Below are 23,876 nucleotides of genomic sequence, written 5' to 3'. Positions count from 1 at the left end.
TGTCACCATACACAGTAAAATACACAATAACTCCATGAATTAGACACAAATTAAGAAGTGCACCAAATGCAAGATGCTGTCCACACACATTTATCAATATATATCCTACGTTTAAATTATGAATTTATTCTTATCCTGGCCCTCCCTGGTGCTCGATGTCAGGTCCTGGGAACAGTCTAGCTGCTCAGTTGCCCACAGGCCAGTGTACTCACCCTGACCCTTTTGACAATTGGGCCTGCTAGGTCCTGCGATCAAATCCCAACAGTGCCAAAACATGAATCCTGATGTGAGAAGCCCATCGGTCCACTTGTTTTTTTTGTCCTGTGAAAGTCCTTGGTCTGAGCTAGGATGGAGAAGGCATAGGCAACTCCATGGCCATAGAAATAGGTTGCTATCCATGTCAGCACATTTATATCTGTCATCATACTCAATAAAATACAAAATGCATGCCTGACTCAGACACATAATAAAAAGAATAACTACACTGAAAACATGATGCATTCCAGACATGTATGTAAATAGAGATCCTATTTAGGTGGGCATATGATTTTTGCCAGTGCTTGGGCTTCCATTCAGGCCCTGGGACCAGGCCTGATTTGTAATCTTCAACGATGGTGAGCTTTTCCTTCCCCAAAAGTGCAACAATGTTTCCCAGACCTGAGTTCAAATCCCAGCTCTAGCAGTAATATGGTGTGAATTCTGAGCTAGGGTGCTTCATGTATATGTATACATACACATATATACACTCATATATACGTATATATATGTATATATATACATATATACGTATATATGTATAAATATACATATATACGTATATATACATATATATACATATGTATGTATACATATACATATATGTATATGTATACATATATGTATATATACATATGTATGTATACATATACATATATGTATATGTATACATATATGTATATATACATATGTATATATACACATTTATACATATGTACATATATATATATATATATATATATACATATTTAACCAGACCCGGTGCTTGAACTCAAGTCGTGGCAACTCTGCCTCAGCCTAGCCTGTGGCCTGTGGACCTACAGCCCATCCTCAGTTCCTAGGTCCCCAGGGCTTGCAGGACAATAAAATAGCCACGAGGGGAAAAAGAGCCGTGGGAGTTTCCACCTGGTGCTTTTACATTCATTTTCCTTTGCACGGTGACCATGGTGGTTCTGAACCTGGAGACCTACAGAGTGAAGGTGACCTGGAGTTGGTGAAGGCTTGAAGCTGTTGGGGAAGCCCAGGCCGACTGGGCAACGGAGGCCCCGAAGTCTAATCCCGTTCAGCCCCCTTCATTGAGGGAATGGTGGGAGATCCTGAGATACTCATTTCCGGACCTAGGAAGAATCGTGGAATGTGATCAATCTCATCCTTGAATGAATAGTTCCTGCAGGATGTGAGTAGAAAATGATAGGCAAGATTCCTGGGGTGTCAATTATTTTTAATGAAGAGTTGTTGAAGCATGACCATAATCATCACAGTCATGAAATTGAGGCATCCGGAAAGATCCAACAATCAGTAGTCACAGGGTAGATTGGATTAGATCACAGGTTGCCATCTCTTCTACTCTATACAAATATGCATACTGTCTTCAGCTTATGAATGGAAGACTATTGTGCTCTCCACCTGCCCTACTCCCGGGGCTCAATATAGGTCCTGGGAACAGCCAAGTTCCTTAGTTGCTCACATCATGGTGTCCTCACCTTGACCCTTTCTCCAATTGGGCCTGTTAGGCTCTGAGTTCAAATCCCAACACTGCCAAACGAGGATTGCAGGTGTGAGAATCCAATCCGTCCACCGGTTTTCCTGTCCTGTGAAAGTTCTGGGTCTCAGATATGATGGAGAAGGCTTAAGCAATTCTATAGACATGAGAATAGATTGTCATCCATGCCAGCACAGTTATATCTGTCATCATGCCCAATAAACAAAATGCATCCATGACTAAGACATACAATACAAATGATAACTACACTGAACAAATGAATGTGAATAGAGATCTTATGTTAAAATAGGTAGGCATATGATTTTTGCCAGTGCTGGGGCTTCAATTTAGGCCCTGGGAGCAGACCTGAACTTGTAGTCTTCAAGGATGGTAAGCTTCTCTTCTCCAACAGTGCTATAGTGTTACCTAAACCTGAGTTGGAAGCCCAGCTGTGGCAGAAAAATGGTGTGAATTTTGAACTAGGCAGCTTTATTAGTTGTTTTAGTTTTGTTTTTGCTCACCACGGTGTTTGAACTCAGTTCATGGCAACGCTGCCTCACCTTCGATCACTTTAGCCTGGTGGGCTGCCACAGGCCCATAGTCGATCCTGTGATCCTAGGCCCTGAAGCTTTGCAAGAGTTAAAAATCCCACACAGAAAAATAGCCATGGGATGAATTTTTAAAATTTTCTTCCTTTGCATGGTGACCAATCTGGGTCCGAATTACACGGTTATAAAGGGTACTTCACTTTGCATTGGCCATGGCTAGCATGTTATCAGGGAAGCCACAGGCCCATATGTCATCGTAGGCCCTGATTTTTAATCCTGGTGCTGACACCTACCAATGCAGAGACTTCCCAAGAGACTCATTCTTATGCATGGGAATAACAATAGAATGTGAGCAAACTCATGATTGAATGAGAAGTTTCTGCGGGCATAGGTCTAGTATAAAATTAGACGCAATGATCCTAGGATGCTGATTGATGTTAATGAATGGTTTATTAAGCATGAAAACAATACTATTCCTTCAATGGCAGCATAATAAATTCCTAAGAGTTGGTAGGAATGTAGTTTATGTCATTGAATCCTAGGTAGATGTCTCTGGAATTCTATACAAATATATATTTATTGATACACTACCACCTGCCTATCCATGTATGGCTATTTTGTCATCCCATGTGGCTCAATCCCAGGGTCTGGGAACTGCCTGGCAGCTTTTTTGCTAGAGGATGCCGTGTTGACACACTCATTCATGAATTGGGTCTGCTAGGCCCTGAGTTCAGATCCCAGCACTGCAAACAATTGGATTGTGGAATAAGAAACCAAGTGTGAAACCTGTTTTCCTTTTCTCTGGGTGTCAGACATTATGGAGAACACGTCTACAAATTTAGATACTATGTGATGGGATGTCATAAATATAATAAATGGAATGTATATCATATGTCATCACAGTCAATAAATGGTAAATAAATGAATAAAACAAAAATACAGCCAATAAACAGGATATAGACTGAACATCTATAGGTAAGTACAAATCCTATCTTTATAATGTGTATAAACAGTATGTTTTCCAGGGCTGGGATTGAATGCAGGCCTAGAGACCAGGCCCGACTTTCTTGCCTTCAAGCATGTTGAGCTTCGCCTTCATCAACAGTGCTGCAGTTACCCAGACCCTGAGTTCAAATCCAAAGCCTGGTAGGAAAAACGGTGAGAATTGAAAGCAGGGAGCTAAATTGTGTGTGTGTGTGTGTGTGTGTGTGTGTGTGTGTGTGTGTGTGTGTGTGTGTGTGTGTGTGTGTGTGTGTGTGTTTTGAAATGCAAGGTCTTGAACTCAGGTCGTGACAACTCTGCCTCAGCTTCCATCACCCTAGGCTGGGGTGCAGCCACTGGAGCCACAGCTGATCCTGGGATTCTAGATCTCCAGGCCTTGTGTGGGGAAAAAAATGTGCACAGAAAAAAAGTGGTGGGAAGAAAAAAATAGGGCTAGGAAGGTGGCTCAGTGGTAGAGCACTTGCCTTGCATGCTTGAGGCCCTGGGTTTGATTCCTCAGCACCATATAAGCAAAAATAAAAAAAGCCGGAAGTGGTGTTGTGGCTCAAGTGGTAGAGCGCTAGCCTTGAGCTGAAGAGCTGAGGGACAAGGCCCAGGCCCAGAGTTCAAGCCCACGATTGGACCCCTCCCCACAAAAAAGGTGGTAGAGCCAGGTGCCCGTGGCTCACACCTTTCATCCTAGCTACTCAGGAGACTGAGATCTGAGTATCTCGGTTCAAAGGTAGCCTTGACAGGAAAGTCAATGAGACACTTATCTCCAAGAAATCACTAGAAAAATGGAAGTGGTGATGTGACTCAAGTGGTAGAGTGCTTGCCTTCTGCTGAAGAGCACAGGAATAGGGCCCAGGCCCAGAGTTCAAGCCTTATGACCGACCAAAAAAAAAAAAAAAGTGACGGGATTGTGTTTTTACATTTTCTTCCTTTGCACCATGACCATCTGGGTATGAATGACATTGCTCCAAAGGGTACTTCACCTTGCATTGCTGAAGGATGGCAGGGTATTGGGGAAGCCATAGTCTCGCACGGCAATGCAGGCCTAGAGTTTGAATACCAGTAATGCCACTTCCAGATGGCGGGAGATCCTAAGAGACTAGTTCCCATCCATAGGAATAATGATGAGCTTATCGTGAATGCTACTCATATAAAATTAGACTTCATGTTTTCAGTAGACTGATTCCATTCAATATGAAGCGTTAAAAGAATACTATTTCTTACAGATATGCAATAATTCCAGGACACTGATTTACTTAATAGTTTATTAAGGATGAAAACAATAACATTAATTATATGGAGGCGTAATAAATACTCAAGAACTGGTAGGAATGTAGTCTATGTAACTGAATAATGTGTAGACATCTCTGGCACTCTATAAAGATATATATTTATTAGCATACTACCATCTGCGTGTCACTCTATTCTTATTTTGTCAACCCCTGGGGCTCGATCTCAGATCGTAGGAACTGCCTGTCAGGTCAATTTGCCCCAGGATGGCATGCTGACACTCATCCATTAATGAATTGGGCCTTGTAGGCCATGAGTTCAGATTCCAGCATTCCCAAAAAATGAATCGTGGAGTAAGAAGGTGATGGTGACACAAGTTTTCCTTCTTAGTGAAAGTCTTGGGTGTCAGGTATGAAATGGAACACATATGCAGACCTATATCCTATGGAATCAATGTAATCAATGTTCTGTGTGCCATAATATTCAATAAAATGAATGGCCAATACATGAATAAAACAAAAAATAAAATGAATACACTGAACGCTATATGGAGTCCACCTATGTATGTAAATATAAATCATATATTTAAAATGTACATGAATAGGATGTTTTCCAGTGCTAGGGATCGATTTCAGGCCTAAGGAATAGACTTGAATTTCACAACTTCAAGGAGGTGAGCCTCCCCTTCTCACACAGTGCAACAGAGTTACCCAGACCATGCATTCCAATCCCAGTCCTGACAGAAAAAATGGTAGCTATATACCATGTGATGCCCAATTCTTAGGTATTTCATTCTGCCTCCATTTAATGAATGTGATTGTTTAAATGCTTCATAAACTATTAATTAAAATCAATCAGTTTCATAGAATATAATTGTGGACAATTTTATACTAGAATCATTCAAGAACTGCCCATTCAATCATGACATATATCACATGCCATTGGTATTCATATGGATAGGATTGAGTTTCTTAGGATCTCTAGCCATTTGGACGTGGCAGGACCAGGATTCCAATTGTGGGTTCCAGTTCCCACCACTTCAACCCGAGGATAGGGAACTCACTGGTCTGTGCCAGAATATCAGCAAGGCCAATGATTAGGTAGGCACCAATGGCTCTCAGCAGTCTTGATTGACACTTTCAAGGCTGTGATAGGAGGATCATGGTCAAAGTCACCCTAGGCAGGAAACTCCTTGAGACCCTGTCCAACTTCAGTGCCAACAAAGCCAGAAGTAGAGCCATGTGGCTTCACTGGTTGAGGCTAGCCTTGAGCAAAAGCAGCTCAAGGACTGTGCCCAGATCCTGAGTTAAAGGTCCAGGACTAGCAACAAACAGACATACACAACAATCTCTGCAGCCATCCAGCTAAAGCAGGTCACCCTCTTGTCCCCAACTGGATTGGACTGAGTTTCCTGCATAACAGGATTCCTGCCACACACCCATTCTTCCATGGTTCTTTCTGACCAATAGGAAATAAGAATGGTGCCCACTCCCACATTCCATGCTGCCTGGTAACACCTGGATTACCTCAGTTGGTTGACACCAATACTAGCAGTTGAGGAAGGTAGAGGTGGCTGAGTGGTGAGCAAGAGACTTGAGGAGACTTTGGACTAAAGTAGGAAATTGACATCCTAGTCAGTGAGTCAGAGAATAGAGGATTTCCCAGAGCCTGGGAACGTCGACAGCCCATCTTTCCCAGTGCTCAGATATCTGAAAAAACAAGACTCCATGATAGAGCTGCAGGCAAGAAACTGCCACAAGAACACTGGCAGAAGAATCCTCCCTACAGACTTGCAACATTCAAGAAAACAAAGAACACGAAAAAGTGAAGGATCCCCAAGACAAACGCCACTGGGGAGCGTGATTCAAAGCAGAGTCCGGCCAAAGGTGATGCTGACCACGGGCCTCCCCTGCCTATGGACACAGTCACAGCCACAAGCATCCAGAGTGGCGATGGTCCCGATACCACCAAGGATACACAGAGGTGTTACTGACATGAGGTTCCTGCCCTGGATCTCAGCAAAAGAAGTAAAGAGTCGCTCTGTGCCAAGATCCAATCACTGAAGCAGAAAAGGCCAGGATCAATGGGAGAAAGAGAGGGAGAAGATAGCCCAGCTCTAAGCAGCACTGAAAACGGAGCTAGAGTTCCACAAGGCACCCATACAGAGGTGGGTTTGGCAGAAAGTTATTTACAATATGCACTGTCCCGCTTGCAGCACGCGACCAATGACAGAGAAGAGAGCAAGAAGTTCTCACCAGCTGCCTGCAGGCTGGTGGAGCTGGAGATGGCAGCGTCTGTGGTCACTGCTCACAGAATGAGACCGAAATGTTCTTCAAACAGCTGAATGATGTGACCCTTTAGCTCGAGGTAAATATTAGAAGCTTCAATGATCTGGAGCAAGTGAACACCGAGTTGCAGGAGAAGCTGGAAGTGCTCTGGACACAGTGGAGCAACAGGAAGAAAAGAATCTGCAAGTTCCAACAAGCGCTGGTGGGGCATGAGTTACTAAAGACACTACTGAACAACCTGAACTGGATGGTGACTGCAGCAAATCTAGAGAGAGACACCTTCATGGAAGACCTGAGCATTGAGAAATCTGTGCAGAAGGAGGAGGCCCGGTGGCAGACCCAGTGGATGAACCAACTGACAGAGGAGAAGGGTCGAGGAGCAAGGCAGGTGTTTGACCTAGAGGAGGAGCTGCTGGAACTGAGAAGGAAGCAGGCAGAACCACAGGCCCCTGAGGGACCATCTCCAGCCACGCAGCAGGTGCAGGCCCAGGCTTACTGCACGCAGATGGAGTTGAAAAGCCTGGAGGAACAACTTCACATGCAGGTCCAGGAAAACCAGATGCTCTGTTTCCAGAATGGAGCAGCAGAAGCAACTGTGGAGACCGGAGGAAAAGGCCAAGGATCAGCAAGAGATCCCTGAGACCCCATGATGCAAATGTGTGTGCAGTGGACAGATGGAGGAACAGCTGGCCCTGCTGCAGGATGCTCTTCACAGGGTGAGCAGTGAGAAGGAGAAGCTCTCCAGCATCATGTATTCAGAGCAGCAGGTGAAGAAACACCTGCTGGAACAGCTGGACCACACAGAGGAGAAGATATAGGAATGGAAAGAGATGGCTGAGAGAGAGCCAAGTGGCTCAGGAGTGGCAGGAGCAGTCCTTTGCCCAGCTGCAGGAGCTCAGAGCCACCTGTGAGCCACACATCACCTCCAATGAGCAGCTGAGCTCCGAGAAGGAGGCACTGCAGCAGCACCTAGAGAGGCAGTCCCAGCTGCTGTAGCAGCTGAAGCAAGTGCAGGGCCCCACCAACTGGCAGGACCACATGGTTCCCCCAAAGTGGCAGGACACCCTCAAATGCCTGGAAGTGATCAGACCACAGGAGGAGTGCCTGCAGTCCCAGCTGAGCTTCCTGGCTTTCCCCTGGGAAGGTGAAGATGAGAGCCCTGGAAAAGCAAAAGATGAGGCAATTTTTCCCAACGTGACCATCGCAGAGGCTGTAGACGTCCCCCAAAGCTAGAGGGATGTGGATCTGTGAGCGTTCTCGGTGGCTGAAATCCACAGGGGGAAACTCCTGTGCCAAGAGTGGCAGACATACTGTGGGTGCCCAGCCCATCTGGCAGCTCAGTGTCAGAGAAAGCAGGAGCCATAGGCTGGCACCACAGCCTGCATGGGGATGGGAAGTGGGACACGTGGGCGTCAGAGAAGAAAATCTTCTTCATCCATGACGTGCATGATGAGGTGGACTTCCAGAGTCCAGAGGATGAGCTCCACCATCGATGCAGTCAGCTGTTGGCACACATCAGCACCATTGAGGACTCCCTTGTGGTGTTTAAACACCAGATGTTCCTGGATGAGCTGTGTGAGGAGAAACCTGAGTACATGTGTTGGCTGTCCCAGGAGAAGTTGGAGAAGAGGAGAGAGCTGTAGGAGCCGCTGTGGTTCCTCTCAGAGGAAGGCATGGACAGCGGGCACCAGACACCAGCACAGGCTGAGTCCCCCGCCACCATCGCTACTTCAGATGCCTCAGGCTCCAGGGTGGTTAAATGAGTGAGGAACAGAAAGATTTTATGAATTGCCACTTCAACACAATGTGGAAACTTCCAGAAGAGAGGTCGGGGTTCCCTACCCCGTACAAGACTCCCGCTTGGAGCATATCCTGCCACAGAAGCACCAAATCCAGATCGCCCACAGTTCGAGGGCTCAGGTGAAGAGCACTCCCTCCCTTTCTTCTGTAGACTGATGTGGATGATGACCCTCTATGTGACACACTGACTCTCAAAAGCCTCAGCAGCCACCACAAGTAGGTGGTCAGGTGCCCTTCTCTCAGGCCTCCATCTGACAGGTGATTGGAAGGGTAAACTGCGGGTCCGGTAGGGCAGAGGCTGCCAGGAGGCGGTCCATATTCAAGTGACATCTAATGAACCATTGGTGGCCAGGGAAGAGGCCCATGTTATGCTTATCACAAAGAATGAATTGTTTTCAAAGGGAAAACATGCCTCCAACAAAGATTTGTTCTTCCAGTACTGGGGCTTGAACTCAGGGCTTGGCAACTGTCCCTGAGTTCTCTTTTGTCATGGCTAGCACTCTACCACTTGAACCGCAGTGCCACTTCTTGTTTTCTGATGGTTCATCGAGGATAACAGTCTCACATACTTTCCTGCCTAGGATGGTTTTGAACTGTGATCCTCCAGATCTCAGCTTCCAGAGTAGCTAGGATGACAGATATGAGCCATCAGTGCCCAGCATGTGATACCTATTGAAGGCTTCTTGGCAAGTCTGTAAAAGGAGCTCCAAAGGGCCTGGATAGACCTTGACTCAATCAAGGAGCTGGGATGGGGGAAGGCTGATGTTCTAGCCATTCTGTTCCCCAAAATTAAAGATGCCACCTGGTGTTGGATGCATGAAACACCTAGGTCAACTGCCACCAGGCTTAGCGGAGAAAAGGTAGAGAATATCCAAAGATTGCAGTGTAGAAATCTGATTGTGCATGCATGTGGTGTGTGTAGTGTGTGTGTGTGTGTGTGTGTGTGTGTGTGTGTGTGTGTGTGTGTGTGTGAACTCAGGGCCTAGGCTCTATCCTGAGTTTTCTTGCTCAAGGCTAGTGCTCTGCCACTTGAGCCACAGCCCCAATTGCTTTTCGATGGTTAATTGTAGGTAAGAATCTCAAGGATTTTCCTGTCCAGGGTGGCTTTGAAGCATAATGGTGGCCTCAGGGAACAAGAGTAAACACAACTTGCAGGTATAATCCTTATGGTGGGAGACTCCTGCCCCCTTGTAGCTGGATGTGGGACATGTGGCCTCATGCTATTGTGGGGGACTATTGTCCTGTCGAGTTATTGGGGGAGGTGACCAGGGCCACGCTGACTTTTGCCCACACTGAATGCTGATTCCAGAGCAGATCTGTTCTACCCTAGGCCAAGAGAGCTCTAGGAGGCCCAGCTCCCAGGGGCACAAGGAAGGGAGAGGTCAGCTCCAGGCCCAGATAAGAGCCTTTGCCCACGAACACCCCAACTTGCCCTTCCTGATCCCCGTAATTCCTGTCAAAGAACAACCTCCCCAAAAAATAGGAGCTGTGGCTCAAAGTGGTAGAGCTCTAACAGTGAACCAAAGAGCTCAGAGACAGGGCCCCCAAGCTTTGAGTTCAAGACCCCCAGCTGACCCTCCCCCATAAACCATAGGTTAGCTAAATGTGAGCTAGTAGGATTTGTGAAGTGTTTCTGAAGAACGGTGATACAGAAGAAAGCACCCTAATTCTAATTACAGCTGAACTTTTGACGTACAGCTATGTGTTGAGTCCTTCACAGGGTACTGTTTTCTGTGTCCTTCCCACATGATGGTTTTGTGCTGAGTCCTCAAAAAGCATTTTGTATATTGAGTCATCACAAAGGGTGCTATGTTCTGAGTCCTTGAGAACAGTGGGCCGTGCTGGGTTTTCCAAAGTGTGCTGTGTCCTGAGTCCATTACACAATATACGTTATGCTGAGTCTGTCAAAAGGTGTAGTGTGCCATTTCATCCCAAAGGGTGCTATGTGCTGAGCGCTTGAGAAGGGAGGGACAGGTGAATTTTTCAATGGGTTCTGTGGGCTGAGTTCTTTACACAGGGTACATTTGCTGAGTCCTTCAAAAGAGGCTGTGTGCTGAATCATTCCAATGGTTGCAATGTGCTGCATCCTTGAGAAGAGTGGGACAAGGTGAGTTTTTCGAGTGCTGTATGCCGAGTCTTTTACACAGGTTGCTCTGTACTGTCCTTCAAATGGTGCTGTGTGCTGAGTCCTTTCACAGGGTGGTATGTGTAAGTCCTTCAAAACTGTGTTATGTGCTGAGTTTTTCAAAGGGTGCTGTGCAATGAATGTTTTACACAAGGTGCTACATACTCAGCCATTCAGAGTGGTGTGTGTGTGGAGTCTTCACACAGGGTGCTATGTGCTGAGTTCTGGGAAAGAGCGTTATGTGCTGAGTTTTTTCAAAGCCTGCCATGCACTGTGTCCTATACACTGTGTGCTATGGACTTCCTCCTTCAAAGGGAGCTGTGTGCTGAGTCATCCCAAAGGTTACTATATGCTAAGTCCTTCAAAGGGTGCACTGTGATGATTCCTTTAAGCAGGGTGCTTTGTGCTGGTTTTTGAAGTGTGCTGTGTGCTTAGTCATCCCAAAAGGTGCTATGTTCTGAGGTAGTTATCCCCAACAATCTCTCTCTCTCTCTCTCTCTCTCGCTCTCTCTCTCTCTCTCTCTCCCTCCCTCCCTCCCTCTCTCTCTCTCTCTCTCTCTCTCTGTCTGTCTGTCTCTCTCTCTCTCTCTCTCACACACACACACAGACACACACACACACACACAGCGGTCACTGTGCACCTGCTTGATGTGTGGAGTGGAGAAGAATGGAGGAGAGTCTCCTCCAGAGGTGGGGCTGAGGGGAGATTCGGTCCCCCAGGCAAATGTTAGGGTTGGCATGGAGTGCTGAGCTGAAGTGAGGTTGCAATTCCTATGGCCTGGAAGCCTTAGGGCCCAGTCAGAGCTGCTCTTGTAGTCAAGGGTGGGGGGCTGGGCTGAGGAGAGGAGGGGGTGGGGCCCAGGGGAGGAGGAGGCATGGACCAGGAGGCTCACTGTGGTGGCAGCAGTGGCCAGGGTCTCTCAGTCGTAGGCACGCATGCATGGAGGGGCTAAGCAGCCCACAAGAGGAGTGGAGGCAGAGACAGAGAGAGAGAGAGAGAGAGAGAGAGAGAGAGAGACAGACAGACAGACAGACAGACAGACAGACAGACAGACAGACAGACAGACACAGACGCAGACACAGACACAGACACAGACACAGACACAGACACAGAGAGACAGAGAGACAGAGAAAGAGAGAGCAGAGAGGAGCGAGGACATGCACGAGAGGAAGCAGCTTCAGTAGCTGTCTGAGGCCTCAATTGAAATGAAGGTCCTGGCCAGGAGCCCAGAGCATATGGAGCTGGCACAGCAGACACATCACCTCAACTTTGGAACCCTTTAAGTTTGATTGGGACAACTGACATGCCAGCTTTTCCAGGGTTTTATCTTTAAGCTGGCAATTACTACTAATGACTGGGATTATAGGTCAAATTAGATGGAGGATTTCAGCTGCCAAACTATGATGTTCAAAGCAGCACATGCAGAGTTCCCAAGCCAGATCGTCTCTTATCATGAATATCGTACCATGACTGCCTTCCTCCAGCAGCTGCTGATCCTCCTCTGGTTCTCTCTAGTGTGACCACCACATTCAAGGACAACATGGGAAGCAGAGACGGTGACCTCGCATCCCAAGCCTGCCAGCTGTGAGCAGAGTTGATTCCCAGCACCTGCACGGGAATCTGAGAGATCCAGAGACCCCAGATGCCTCAAGCATCCTTTCTCTGCAACATGAAACTTGGGGGCCATATGTGGTGGACCATCCTGTCTGGCCCCAGGGGAAGAAGAGGAGGCCCCTTGAGCCAGGTGTTCACCTCATGGCAACCTCATTCACACCTGAGGGCGGAAATGAGTGGCAAAGTGTGGGTCAGCCGCAGGACAAAGATCTTTGAGAAGAGAGGCATCCAAGAGGCCCCAGAATCCAGCGAGTACATCGTGGCTCACATCCTCAGAGCCAAAACAGTTAAGTGTGGTGGCACCAGGAGGGCAGGACGAGGGACGAAGGAGAAATGTGGTAGAACTACATAGGCTTTGACACCTCCCCCACCAATCCTTCCACCCCCCAGGATACTTACCTGAGTTGGATGGGAGTTTTCTGTAATATTGTCATAGAGAGATGCTCATTTATTTGTCCAACAAACCGTTACAGTGTGTGTGCCAGGTCCAGGCGGTCATAGACAATGAAAGGTTCCAATGCCGGTTCCACAGCACATGGAGAAATCTTGATTTGAGCTGGATGCCGGTGCTTCACACCTGACATCCTAGCTACTTAGAAGGCTGAGATAGGAGGACTGAGACTTAATACCCAGGCAGAAAAGCCTGTAAGACTCTTTTTTTTTTTGGGGGGGGGCGTCCGGTCGTGAGGCCTGAACTCTGGGCCTGGGTGCCGTCCCTCAGCTCTTCAGCTCAAGGCTAGCGCTCTACCACTTGAGCCACAGCACCAGTTCCGGCTTTTTTCTTTTTTCTTATGTGGTGCTGAGGAATCGAACCCAGGGCCTTGAGAATGCAAGGCAAGCTCTCTACCACTGAACCACCTTCCCAGCCCACCTGTAAGACTCTTATCTCCAACAAACAACCAAAAAAAAAAAATGCCAGAAATGGATGAGTGGCTCAAACTCTAGACTGTTGGCCTTGAGTAAAAAGGCTCAGAGACAGCACCCGGATCTGAATTCAAGGCCCAGAAGTGACACAAAGAAAGGAAAGAGAAAGAGAGGAGGGAAGGATGGAGGGAGAAAAGGAGGAAAGGAAGGAAGAACGGAACATCAAGCCTTGGTTTGGAGTCCCTGGATCAAGGGAGCCAACCATTCACTGTGGGGACAGTTTCAGAGCCTAAAGCCAGTATGTAGGACAAAGCCATTGACCTCTCAGCAACTTCATGACATCCAGGAGCTGTGTGTTCACCGACTGCAGAGGGAAACAGCCTCGGGTAGACCTTAGGGCTCAGGATGTGTTACCAAATTTCAGTCTCCGCAGGCCCTCCGAGTTTATTTTCTGGTCAGATAAGAAGAAAGTGTCCAAGGAATAGGGAGGTATAGGCTGAGGGAGTGTCAAGAGGAGGGTGGCAATGTATAAACAGGAAGATGAAGAGGGAGGACCATCCCAGGTCAGGTGTGTCAGGCCATTGGAGCCATGACCTCACCTGACAACCTAGACCATCAGTGATAGAGCCTTCGACCGAGCCACATGGCTGTTAAAAATCCTGGCACTTTGGTTTCACTATTGACAAGCTGGCTGTCATCCACTGCGGGATGCCTGTGCGGTACATCCTTGGGGACTGGGATTATTGCTGGCTCTATCTGAAGATGACACCCCCGGTGTTCATTCCTTGACCAGAGACAGACGTGAGTGTGCCAATGGCACAGGACAGCCAGAGAATGAGGGCTGGAGTTAGACCTTGTTGCCCCGAGACTTCCTCTAGGGGACTCTAGGGCCCTGTGACTGCCATTCTCAGAGGCAGAGGTGGGTCACTTTGCTGGCTCAGCCTTTAGTCCAGATGGCAGATCTGGCATTCAGAGAGGGCCGATTGTAAGTGGGGCAGGGCTGGGTAGAGGCTGGTGCAAAAAACAGAGGCACTGACTCTGAGCAGTGTTGTTTGATTGAGGATACTCACAACCCAGGAACATTCCTGGGATGGATCGGCCCTTTTCTCCCTCCTTAGAGAGAGAGACCGAGAGCCCTCCAGTCTGCATCCCTTGGCCAAGAAATCCTTTCATTCCCATAACTTGTGGTTGGATAACTAGACCTCACTTGCCTGCCCAGTGTCGATGCAGGACAGTGAGATCTTGTGTAGAGAGTTGTGTGCAGCCATACCTGAAAGATGGCGCTGGCTTCCGCCCTCCGCCTTTCCGATGACAAGTGCTCTCTGTGGTAAACAACTCCTTATATGGCTAAGGCAAAGAATCTGGCTTGCTTCTGTGCACCTGAACCTATTGGTGGTTCCCAAGAGGCGTATCAGGGTTGGCTACCCAGCGGGTACTTAAGGCTGTGGGAAATTCTCCCCGGGGTTGGGGTCAGAAGATTACTCAAAGGTCCTGAATAAACTGCAGAGAGAAGAGCTCGGTGTCTTGTCTTCCTTGCTGGTCGAGGTGGTCGGGACAGGTGGTGGCCCGTACGGAGATTCAGCCATAACCCCAACGGGGACTCAGAACTCTCTGTGGTCAGGGTGGTGCACCAGTAAGTTCCCAGGTAAAGGGGAAATCCAAGACAATAGCGGGGGTAAGTTCCCAGGTAAAGGGGGAATCCGCGACAAGAGCGGGGGGATTTTTGCTCTTCTCGGTAGATAAAGAGAGAGCGAGAACCCGGGGCTAGTCAATAGAGTAGCCAAAAGTGAAAGTAAAAGATTGTTTACCAGGTTAAGATTTTTAAAACATGGGCGCTTCTTCTTCGCACCCAATTTTTTTGGCTCTCAATGAGTTGCTGCACTCAAAGAAGTTAAAAGTAGAAACGAGAACTTTAGAGAGATTTTTGGATGAATGTGACATCATTGCCCCGGGGTTCACTGTCTCGGGAAGTCTCACGGTGGCCTCTTGGGAGAAACTAGGGAGGGACCTAGATTTTGCCTCTGAACAAGGAACGCTTAAGAGTGGAGTGAGACCAATATGGAAACTGATAAGAGGCTGTCTTGAGGACCAGCGCTGCAGTGAGGCGGTGGAGAATGGTCAGGCCGCCCTAGAAATGCTGCAGGAAGAAAGATCGGAAGGGGCTGGGAAAGTAGGGGGCTGGGAAAGTAAGGGGCTGGGAAGGTGACTCAGTGGTAGAGCACTTGCCTTGCATGTCTGAGGCCCTGGGTTTGATTCCTCAGCACCACATAATCAAAATGAAAAAAGCCGGAAGTGGCACTGTGGCTCAAGTGGTAGAGCGCTGGCCTTGAGCTGAAGAGCTGAGGGACAGTGCCCAGGCCCAGAGTTCAGGCCCAGGAAAAGACCTATTCAAAAAATGCTGCAAAGTTGTCTAAACAGTTGTCTAGTTATCTTTTAGGTAATTGAACTGGGGAGTTCGACAGCCTGATGGAACAGTTCAGGGTTGCCATTGTCATGGTGAACTCGACCTGATTGGATGCCGGATTGGCGGAGGGGTTATCTTCATGGATCTCCGCTGCTATGAATCATCTTAAGGAGTGGGCGGGTTTGGGAGCCCTGACAGGCCTCCTGTTATTAGCCTCCTTGTTATGTCTGTGGTGCATTTGCCAAATTAGAGTTTCTCAGCGTCGCAGTGCAGCCATGATTATCCAAGCCTTTACAGCCATTGGAGCAAGACAGTCCCCCCATGTATGGCTTGATAAGACTGGCCTTTTTTGAGCACAGGATGCGAGGCTTGAGCACTTCACTTGGGGTCCTCTGAGGTTGTGGGCCCCAAGAAGAGCATGTCTGATTGCATGTGGGTTGATACCCTAAGTCCCACCTCTGTAAAAAGGTATCGGACTGGTCTGGTAATGATTCGAGTGGATAATGTCCCAAATTTGGGACAATGTCCCAAATTTCTTCCACAGAGATCAGACCTCTACTCTTGCCTGTTGCGAAATCAAAAAGGGGGAACTGTAGAGAGCTGCTTGCTGCCGCACCTGAAAGATGGCGCCAGCTTCCGCCCTCCGACTTCCCGATGGCGAGTGCTCTCTGTGGTAAACAACTCCTTATATGGCTAAGGCAAAGAATCTGACTTGCTTCCGTGCACCTGAACCTATTGGTGGTTCCCAAGTGGCATATCAGGGTTGGCTACCCAGCGGGTACTTAAAGCTGTGGGAAATTCTCCCCATGGTTGGGGTCAGAAGATTACTCAAAGGTCCTGAATAAACTGCAGAGAGAAGAGCTCGGTGTTGCGTCTTCCTTTCTGGTCGAGGCGGTCGGGACAATCTTGAGTCCTTGATGAGGTCACGGGATCCTCAGTATGAGATTGTACTTGACCATCCTGACTTGGTGCCTGGTCAGTCCCATCTAAGACTACTGTGATCTAGGACATAGAATCCAGACAATCAGAGCAGGATGGAATCTATTCTGTGAGTCTTGAGTATTATTTGTGAGCTTTGAGCTCCTATGTGCACACCTGCTTCCCTTTCTTGGGTGGGTCTGTGCTAGAAAAAGCTTAAAACTAGGGCCTGGGTGTCATCTGTTGTTTTATGCTCAAAGCTAGCCCTCTGCCATTTGAGCCACAGCTCCACTTGCAAGGTTTTTGGGTATTTAAATGGAGATAAGAGTGCTCATGGACTTTGCTGCCAAGGGTGGCATCCAACTGCAGGCAACAGATCTCAGCCTCCTGAGGGGATAGGATGACAGTTATGGAAAAGCATCTTTGGCCGGGTGCCAGTGGCTAATGGCTGTCATTCTAAGGACTCAGGAGCTGAGATCTGAAGATTACGGTTCAAAGCAAGCTTGGGCAGGAAAGACCCTCAGACTCTTCTCTCCAACAAAGCACCAGAAAACCAGAAGTGGTGTTGTGGCTCAAGTAGTAGAGTGCTGGCCTTGAGCTGAGGAGCTCCAGAACAGCACCCAGGCCCAAAGTTCAAGCGTCACAACCAACAAAAAGAAAGTACAATATCTTTTCCTGCAAAGGACTGTGGATGTGTGTTGGGGGGGGCAGGTTGGGATGGTAGGCATTAGTGCCATGCTCAGTCATTGGTTTCGATGGATTGTCCCAAACTCTTAGTCCTCGGCAGCTGATTCTTGAACCCAGGTGAAGCTCTGGGTTGGACGTCAACCATCGGACCTCAGTCTCCTCACGGGAGAGTTGTGAGAAAAATAAGGAACTTATACAGAGGGATCTCCTGAGCAGGGCCAGCCACAAATGGCGCGGCTGTCAGATACGGTTGTCAGCAATTCTGTGAGCATATGACAGGAAGTTACTCGGAAAGGGCTCAGATGGGGCCTGTTATTAATCATGCAACACGTGTGGGATTATGAAACAAAATATGGCTCTTTAATCATTACTCTATACCCATGAGGAAGGAGAAGCTGGGTGAACTACTCATAACCCCCAGCTGACAGGAAGCTCAGCCTGACTTCTCTGCCTTTCTCCTTAGGACAGTGGGTGTTATTCAGTCCACTTCTTGTGGTGACAAGTCCACTTCTTGTCATTCGTGGGGTTTGAATTCTGGGCCTGGATGCTGTCCCCAAGCTCCTCAGGTCAAGGCTAGCGCTCTACCTCATGAGACACAATGACTTTTCCATTTTTCTTGAGGTTCTTTGAGGATAAGAGTCTCACAGATGTTTCTGCCCTGGCCACCCATGAACCATGATCTTCACATCTCAGCCTCCTGTGTAGTTAGGATTATAGGCCTGAGTCACCAGCAACTGGCTTAAGTGTAATTCTGGCCCTCTCTCTCTCTCCCTCTCCCTCTCCCTCTCCCTCTCTGTCTGTCTCTCGCTGTCTCTGCCTCTCTGTCTGTCTGTCTGTCTGTCTGTCTGTCTGTCTGTCTGTCTCATTCTCTCTCTCTCTCTCTCTCTCTCTCTCTCTCTCTCTCTCTCTCTCTCTCTCTCTCTCTCTCTCTCTCTCCCTCCTCTTTCTCTCTCTCTGGAACTGGAACTGTTTGAATGGGTGCTGGAAGAGATGGCCCATCATCCCCATGTGGCTGGAACCCAAGGTGGCCTTCTCATTCTGGATGTGGGCTGTGGATCAGGAGCTGTGTCACTAAAGTGTCTTTGGAAAAGGCTAGTTTGAGTTGACCTTAGGGTATGTGTGTGTGTGTGTGTGTGTGTGTGTGTGTGTGTGTGTGTGTGTGTGTGTGTGTGTGTGTGTGTAAGTGTCGGGGATACCTACCCTCCTCTCTGCAGTGCCTCATCCTCCCAGCAGGAAGTGCATCCAGTATCCTGACCCCAAGGAAGGTGGATGGGGGAGGGTACTTAAGGTCACATCCAGGGGTATGATCCGAATTCTGTCCTACAACCGAAGGCTGGACAGATAAAGGAGAGAAGGAGAGGTGTAGGGGAACATCAAGAGAAGCCCCTTAACTTTGGCTAAAAATACCAGCCAGATCAAAGACTGAATTCATCTTTCTTGGTAGTCAGATAAAATGTGTACACTGTTCATTTATTATGATTGTGTGAGTCCTAGGGCTTGGGTTCAGGTGTTATCCCTGAGCTTCTTTTGTTCAAGGCTGAGGCTCTACCACTTGAGACACAGCACCACATCTGGCTTTTTTGTGTGTGGGTTGGGGGCGGGACAGGTGGTATATGGGAGATAAGAATCTCACGGACTTTCCCGCCCGGGCTGGCTCTGAGTCACGACCATCAGACCTCAGACTCCCGAATAGCCAGGATGATGAGTGGGAGCCAAGAGCTCCTGAGCTCCACCATCCATGGGGCCACAGGACCAAGGGAAAGGACACTGTGGATGCAACTTTGTAGTTGCCCCCCATTTGCAGACCTTCATCTGCCCCTGAGCACTGGTGAGGAAAGCAGGGATCCGAGCCCTGGGACTCCTGAGATAGGACTGCTACGAGCAGCAGCCAGCTAGCTGGCTGTGGATTTGTGAGCCCACAAGACTTTCATGAGCCCAACTCAACACCCAGTGGAAGTGTGCCTGACAGAGTCGCACTCTTGGGATACCCGTTTGAGCGGCTGTTCCCTGCCATGCCAGTTGCAACTTCTGGCCCTCCTTGCCCCAAACCCGTGGTCTGAGAAGTGGATTTACTGCTCAGATCCACACTGCACCCATGACAGATGCCATTCTGATGACCCAGCCAATGACCTCGGTTCCCCAAGGCTGGAAACTCCTCTGATAATGTGGCCTGCTCTGTAGCAAAGGCTTCCAAATGGGCTGCTCTCAAGACTTGTAGGACACCTAGACATTGGGAGAAACTCAGGGGCCCACTGGAAAATACTCTGGCTAGAGCCAAAGAGTGAGTTCCAAGCAGGCCAGGGGAGTTGGTCATGGGACTGGAACTCTGAGCCTGGGTGCTATCCCCTCAGCTCTTCAGCTTATCACTTGAGCCACAGTGCCTCTTTCAGTTTGCTGGTGCTTCCTTGGAGATCAGAGTCTCACAGACGTTCCTGCCAGGGCTGGCTTTCAACCAAGCTCCTCAGATTTCGGCCTCCTGTGGAGCTAGGGGGACAGACGTGAGTCACTGGCGCCCAGCTGATCTGGCCATTCACCACAGTGAACTAGGAGCTCCTGACAGCTTTTCTTTTCTTTTTCTTTTTTTTGCTATGTCATTACTGGCCTTGAACTCAGGGTCTAGTTCCAGTCACTTAAGTTTTTCCCTCAAGTTTGGCACTCTACCACTTGAGCAACAGTGCCATTTCTGGCTTTTGGTAGTTCACTGGCAAGAAAAGTCTCACTAACATACCTTTCCTGAGCTGGCATTGGTCCATGATCTCTGATCCCAGTCTCCTGAGTAGCTAAAGGGAGGGAGCTAATGGTGTCATTGGGGTAGAAACTTTTCTTTTCTTTCTTTTTTTTTTTTTTTTTTGGAGGGGATCTCTGGTCCTGGGGCCTGAACTATGGGCCTGGGCACTGTCCCTCAGCTCTTCATCTCAAGGCTAGCACTCTAACACTTGAGCCACATCGACACTTCTGGCTTTTTTTCTTTTTGCTTTTGTGGTGCTGAAGAATCGAACCCAGAGCCTCATGGATGCAAGGCAAGTGCTCTACTACTGAGCCACCTTCCCAGCCCAGAAGCTTTTCTTAAGCAAGTGTTCTTCCCTGCATTTGTCCTGACTCCTCAATGCAAAGGAGGCCCAAGGGTCAGGAGCCGTGAAAAATAGACTTCCAGCCACAGGAAATGGCTGGGGTCCATGGAGAAAAGCCAAGCTAATCTTCCCCCTGGGCCCCATTCTGGGACTCCACCCTCTTCCAAAACTGTGACTCAAGTACAAACCTTGACCCAGCCTTGAATGCTCTGCCAGACTTTTCTGAAGCCACAGAACCTTCATTCCACCCACACCACCTGCTCTATACCACACCTCAGGACTTTTGCCTATTCTGTACCTTCTGCCTGAGGCTCTGTCCTGTTCCACACCTTATAAATCCTGTGGAATTTTGGCACTGATTATATCACCTCCTGGAGCAAGTCTTTCCTTCCTTTCTCTCTCTAGAGGTGGAACTTTTGCAGGCTTACTGGCAAATGCTCTATCTTGGTGTGTGTGTGTGTGTGTGTGTGTGTGTGTGTGTGTGTGTGTGTGTGTGTGTGTGTGTGTGTGTGTGTGAATGTGTGTGTGTGGGTTTTCCAGTCCTAGGGTTTGAATTCATGGCATGGACACTATCCCTGAGCTTTTCTGCTCAAGGCTAACAGTCCACTACTTGAAACACTGCTCTACTTCTGGGTGTTTAATTGGAGAAAAGTTTCTCATATAAAATTTCCTACTTGTAATTATGATCCTCAGATCTCAGGCTCCTGAGTAGCTGAGATTATAGGGGTGAGCCACAAGTAGCTGCCCTCTATCTCTTACCTATAACCTCAGCCCTCTTGAGTCCCAGAAGAATATGTCTCACCAGGCTCACTTTTTTTTTTGCCAGTCTTGGGGCTTGAACTTAGGGTCTGGGCATGTTCCTTAGATTTTTTTCCTGAGGGCTAGCCATGATGCCACTTTTGTCGTTTTCTGTTTCTGTATTACTGAGGAATCGAACTCAGGGCTTCGTGCATGCTAGATAAGCACTCTACCACTAAGCCACATTTGCAGCCCAAGGCTGAATTTTAACAGGAGTTATGAGGGTGAGATTTATTGGCTTACCCCTTCAGGCATAGAAATTGCTGACTATTTCATATCTTTGCCGAGATTTGGAACCAGTCTTTGACTCGGCAATGAGGAATGATGAATGAGTGAGAGCCACCAGGCCCTAGAGGTCTAGGGATAGAGAATATGGATCCAGAACCTTCCACCACTCCTACAGCCTAGGAACTCTGAGGGCTTGTCCCAGCTTGCCCAAGTTGGGTGGGCTGAGCATGGGCAACCTGCTGAATGCCCATCATCCATACAACATCATTTCATACACAGAGACATGAAGTTACTGCTGCCTTTTTTATTCGGGGTTGGGGGGCTGGGGAGGCAAGTCTGGGGTTGAACTGTGAGCCTATGCTCTGTCCCTGAGCTCCTTTTGCTCAAGGGTAACACTCTGCAACTTGAAACACAATCCCACTCATTTTTTTTTCCTGTGATCTGTTAGAAATAAGAGTGTCACCGACTTTCCTGCCATGGTTGAATTCAAATTGGCATTCTCTACATTCTCAGCCTCCTGAGGAGCTAGGATTATAGGCAGGAGCTGATGACACCTGGCTTTCTTTTCTTCTTGTTGTTATTTTTTTAATAGTGACAATCTAAAATATTCATGGTGTCATTCTAATTGTTTGCATTCAAAGTAAGCTACCCAAGCTTGGAGTTCGAATGCTAGGACTGCTACCTAAAAATGGAGGGAGATCCTGACAAATTCATTCCTACTCATGTGAATGCTAATGGAATGCTATAAAATAATAATTAAATTTGCAGTTAATTCATGATTCTATTTTAGAATGCCACACAAATATTATTGGATTTATATCTTCCATTTTAGCACCATGGTATGATTCCTCTAATGGAAGAATATTAACTAATTTTTAATTAATGCTTTTATATGTATTCAACCATGATACTTCATTAAATGGTGCCATAATATAATAACAAATAATTGGTAATAATATACATATATATATAAATTAATATCCTCACATTCCTTCTCATATATATATATATATATATATATAAATATGGGAAGAAATATATATATGTGTGTGTGTGTGTGTGTGTACATATATATATGTATATACACATACACATATACATATCTATCAATGTATATATTGGTCACTACTGTGGTTTGATCAAAGGTCCTCAGAATTTCCTGGCATCTCAGTTTGCTGGAGGCTGGTGTGTTCAGACTGTGACCCCATGTATGGATTGGGCATTGCAGGCAGGGGGTTGAAATCCCAGCATGGCCAAAAATTTATTCATGGAGTAAGAAGCCAATTTTGACACATTTTTTTTCCTTCTCTGAGAAAGTCCTGAGTCTCAATATGATGTATAATCCGTATGCAAATATAATCTAGGTGATATGATGTAATAAATGAAGTGTTATATGTGTAATAATACCACATATATAAGGGTAATAAAGGTCATATGCAGTAAACCCATGTATGTAAATAGATACAATATATGAATATTATTTTTTCCAAGTGCTGGGGCTTGAGTCCATGCCCTGGGAACTGGTCTGAATTTCTTGTCTTCAAGGATGGTGAGCTTCTCCTTCACCCACAATGTCACAGAGTTACCCAGGCCCTGAGTTTAAATCCAGGGCTTGCCAGAAAAATGGTGCATATTCCAAGCCAGGGCCATATTATTATTATTTATTTCTTTTTTGGCCCAGCACAGGGCTTTAACTTAGGTCTTGGCACCTCTGCCACAACCAACCCTGGGATCCTAGGACCCGAGTTCAAATCTCAGGGCTGGCAAAAATAAAAAACAAAAACAAGGAGAAGCATAAAACTGAGAAGTTCAAGAAAGGGATTTTACTTTTTTTTTCCTTTGGTATTGTGACCATCCTGGGTCTAAATGACAAGGCCCAGAAAGTGCACCTTGCATTGCTGATGTTTGGCAGGCTATTAGGGAAGCCATAGCCAAAACCGGCAACTTGGGCCTGGAGTTCTAATCCCGGAACTGTCACTAATGAATGGTGGGAGGTTCTAAGAAATACATTCTGATGATACATCCATACAAATGGATTGTTATAAAAGTAACAAATTAGTAGTGCATGATTTTCATATTATACACAATTATATTACATTGACTGATTTTCAATTAATACTTTATTATGTATTCAATCATGATACTTAAACAAGGAAGGAATAATTTAGTTGCCAATAATTAGTAGTAATAACGAATATGCAATTTCATAAGATAGAATTTCTCTTAGTTTATACATATACATCTATCTATCTACCTATCTACCTATCTATCTACGAATCTACACATTTATCTGTTTATACACTTGTTACTCCTGGGGCTCTGTAGTAGACTGTTCCCCTAGTACGTACAAAGCCCTGGGTTCGATTCCTGGTTACCACATGCACAGAAAAATCCGGAAGTTGTGCTGTTGCTCAAGCAGTTGAGCACTAGCTTTGAGCATAAAAGCTTCGGGACTGTGTCTAGACCCTTACTCAAGACCCAAGACTGGCACCAAAAAAAGAAAAAAATGCCCCCATCAGAAAGAATGACATTGCACCATTTGTTAGGAAATGGAAAAACTTGGAAAAAA

General features: G+C 47.1%; 1 pseudogene; it reads left to right on the top strand.

Moving 5' to 3' along the window:
* Positions 1-12,392: 12,392 nt before the first annotated feature.
* The window catches only part of LOC138831437 (MTRF1L release factor glutamine methyltransferase-like), a 325,973-nt pseudogene continuing 314,489 nt past the window's right edge, over positions 12,393-23,876 (top strand).

This window comes from Dipodomys merriami, unplaced genomic scaffold (genome assembly GCF_024711535.1).
Source record: "Dipodomys merriami isolate MVZ:Mamm:240054 unplaced genomic scaffold, mDipMer1.0.p SCAF_196, whole genome shotgun sequence".
NCBI classification, from domain to species: domain Eukaryota; kingdom Metazoa; phylum Chordata; class Mammalia; order Rodentia; family Heteromyidae; genus Dipodomys; species Dipodomys merriami.
This window is presented reverse-complemented; position numbering and strand designations above follow the sequence as displayed.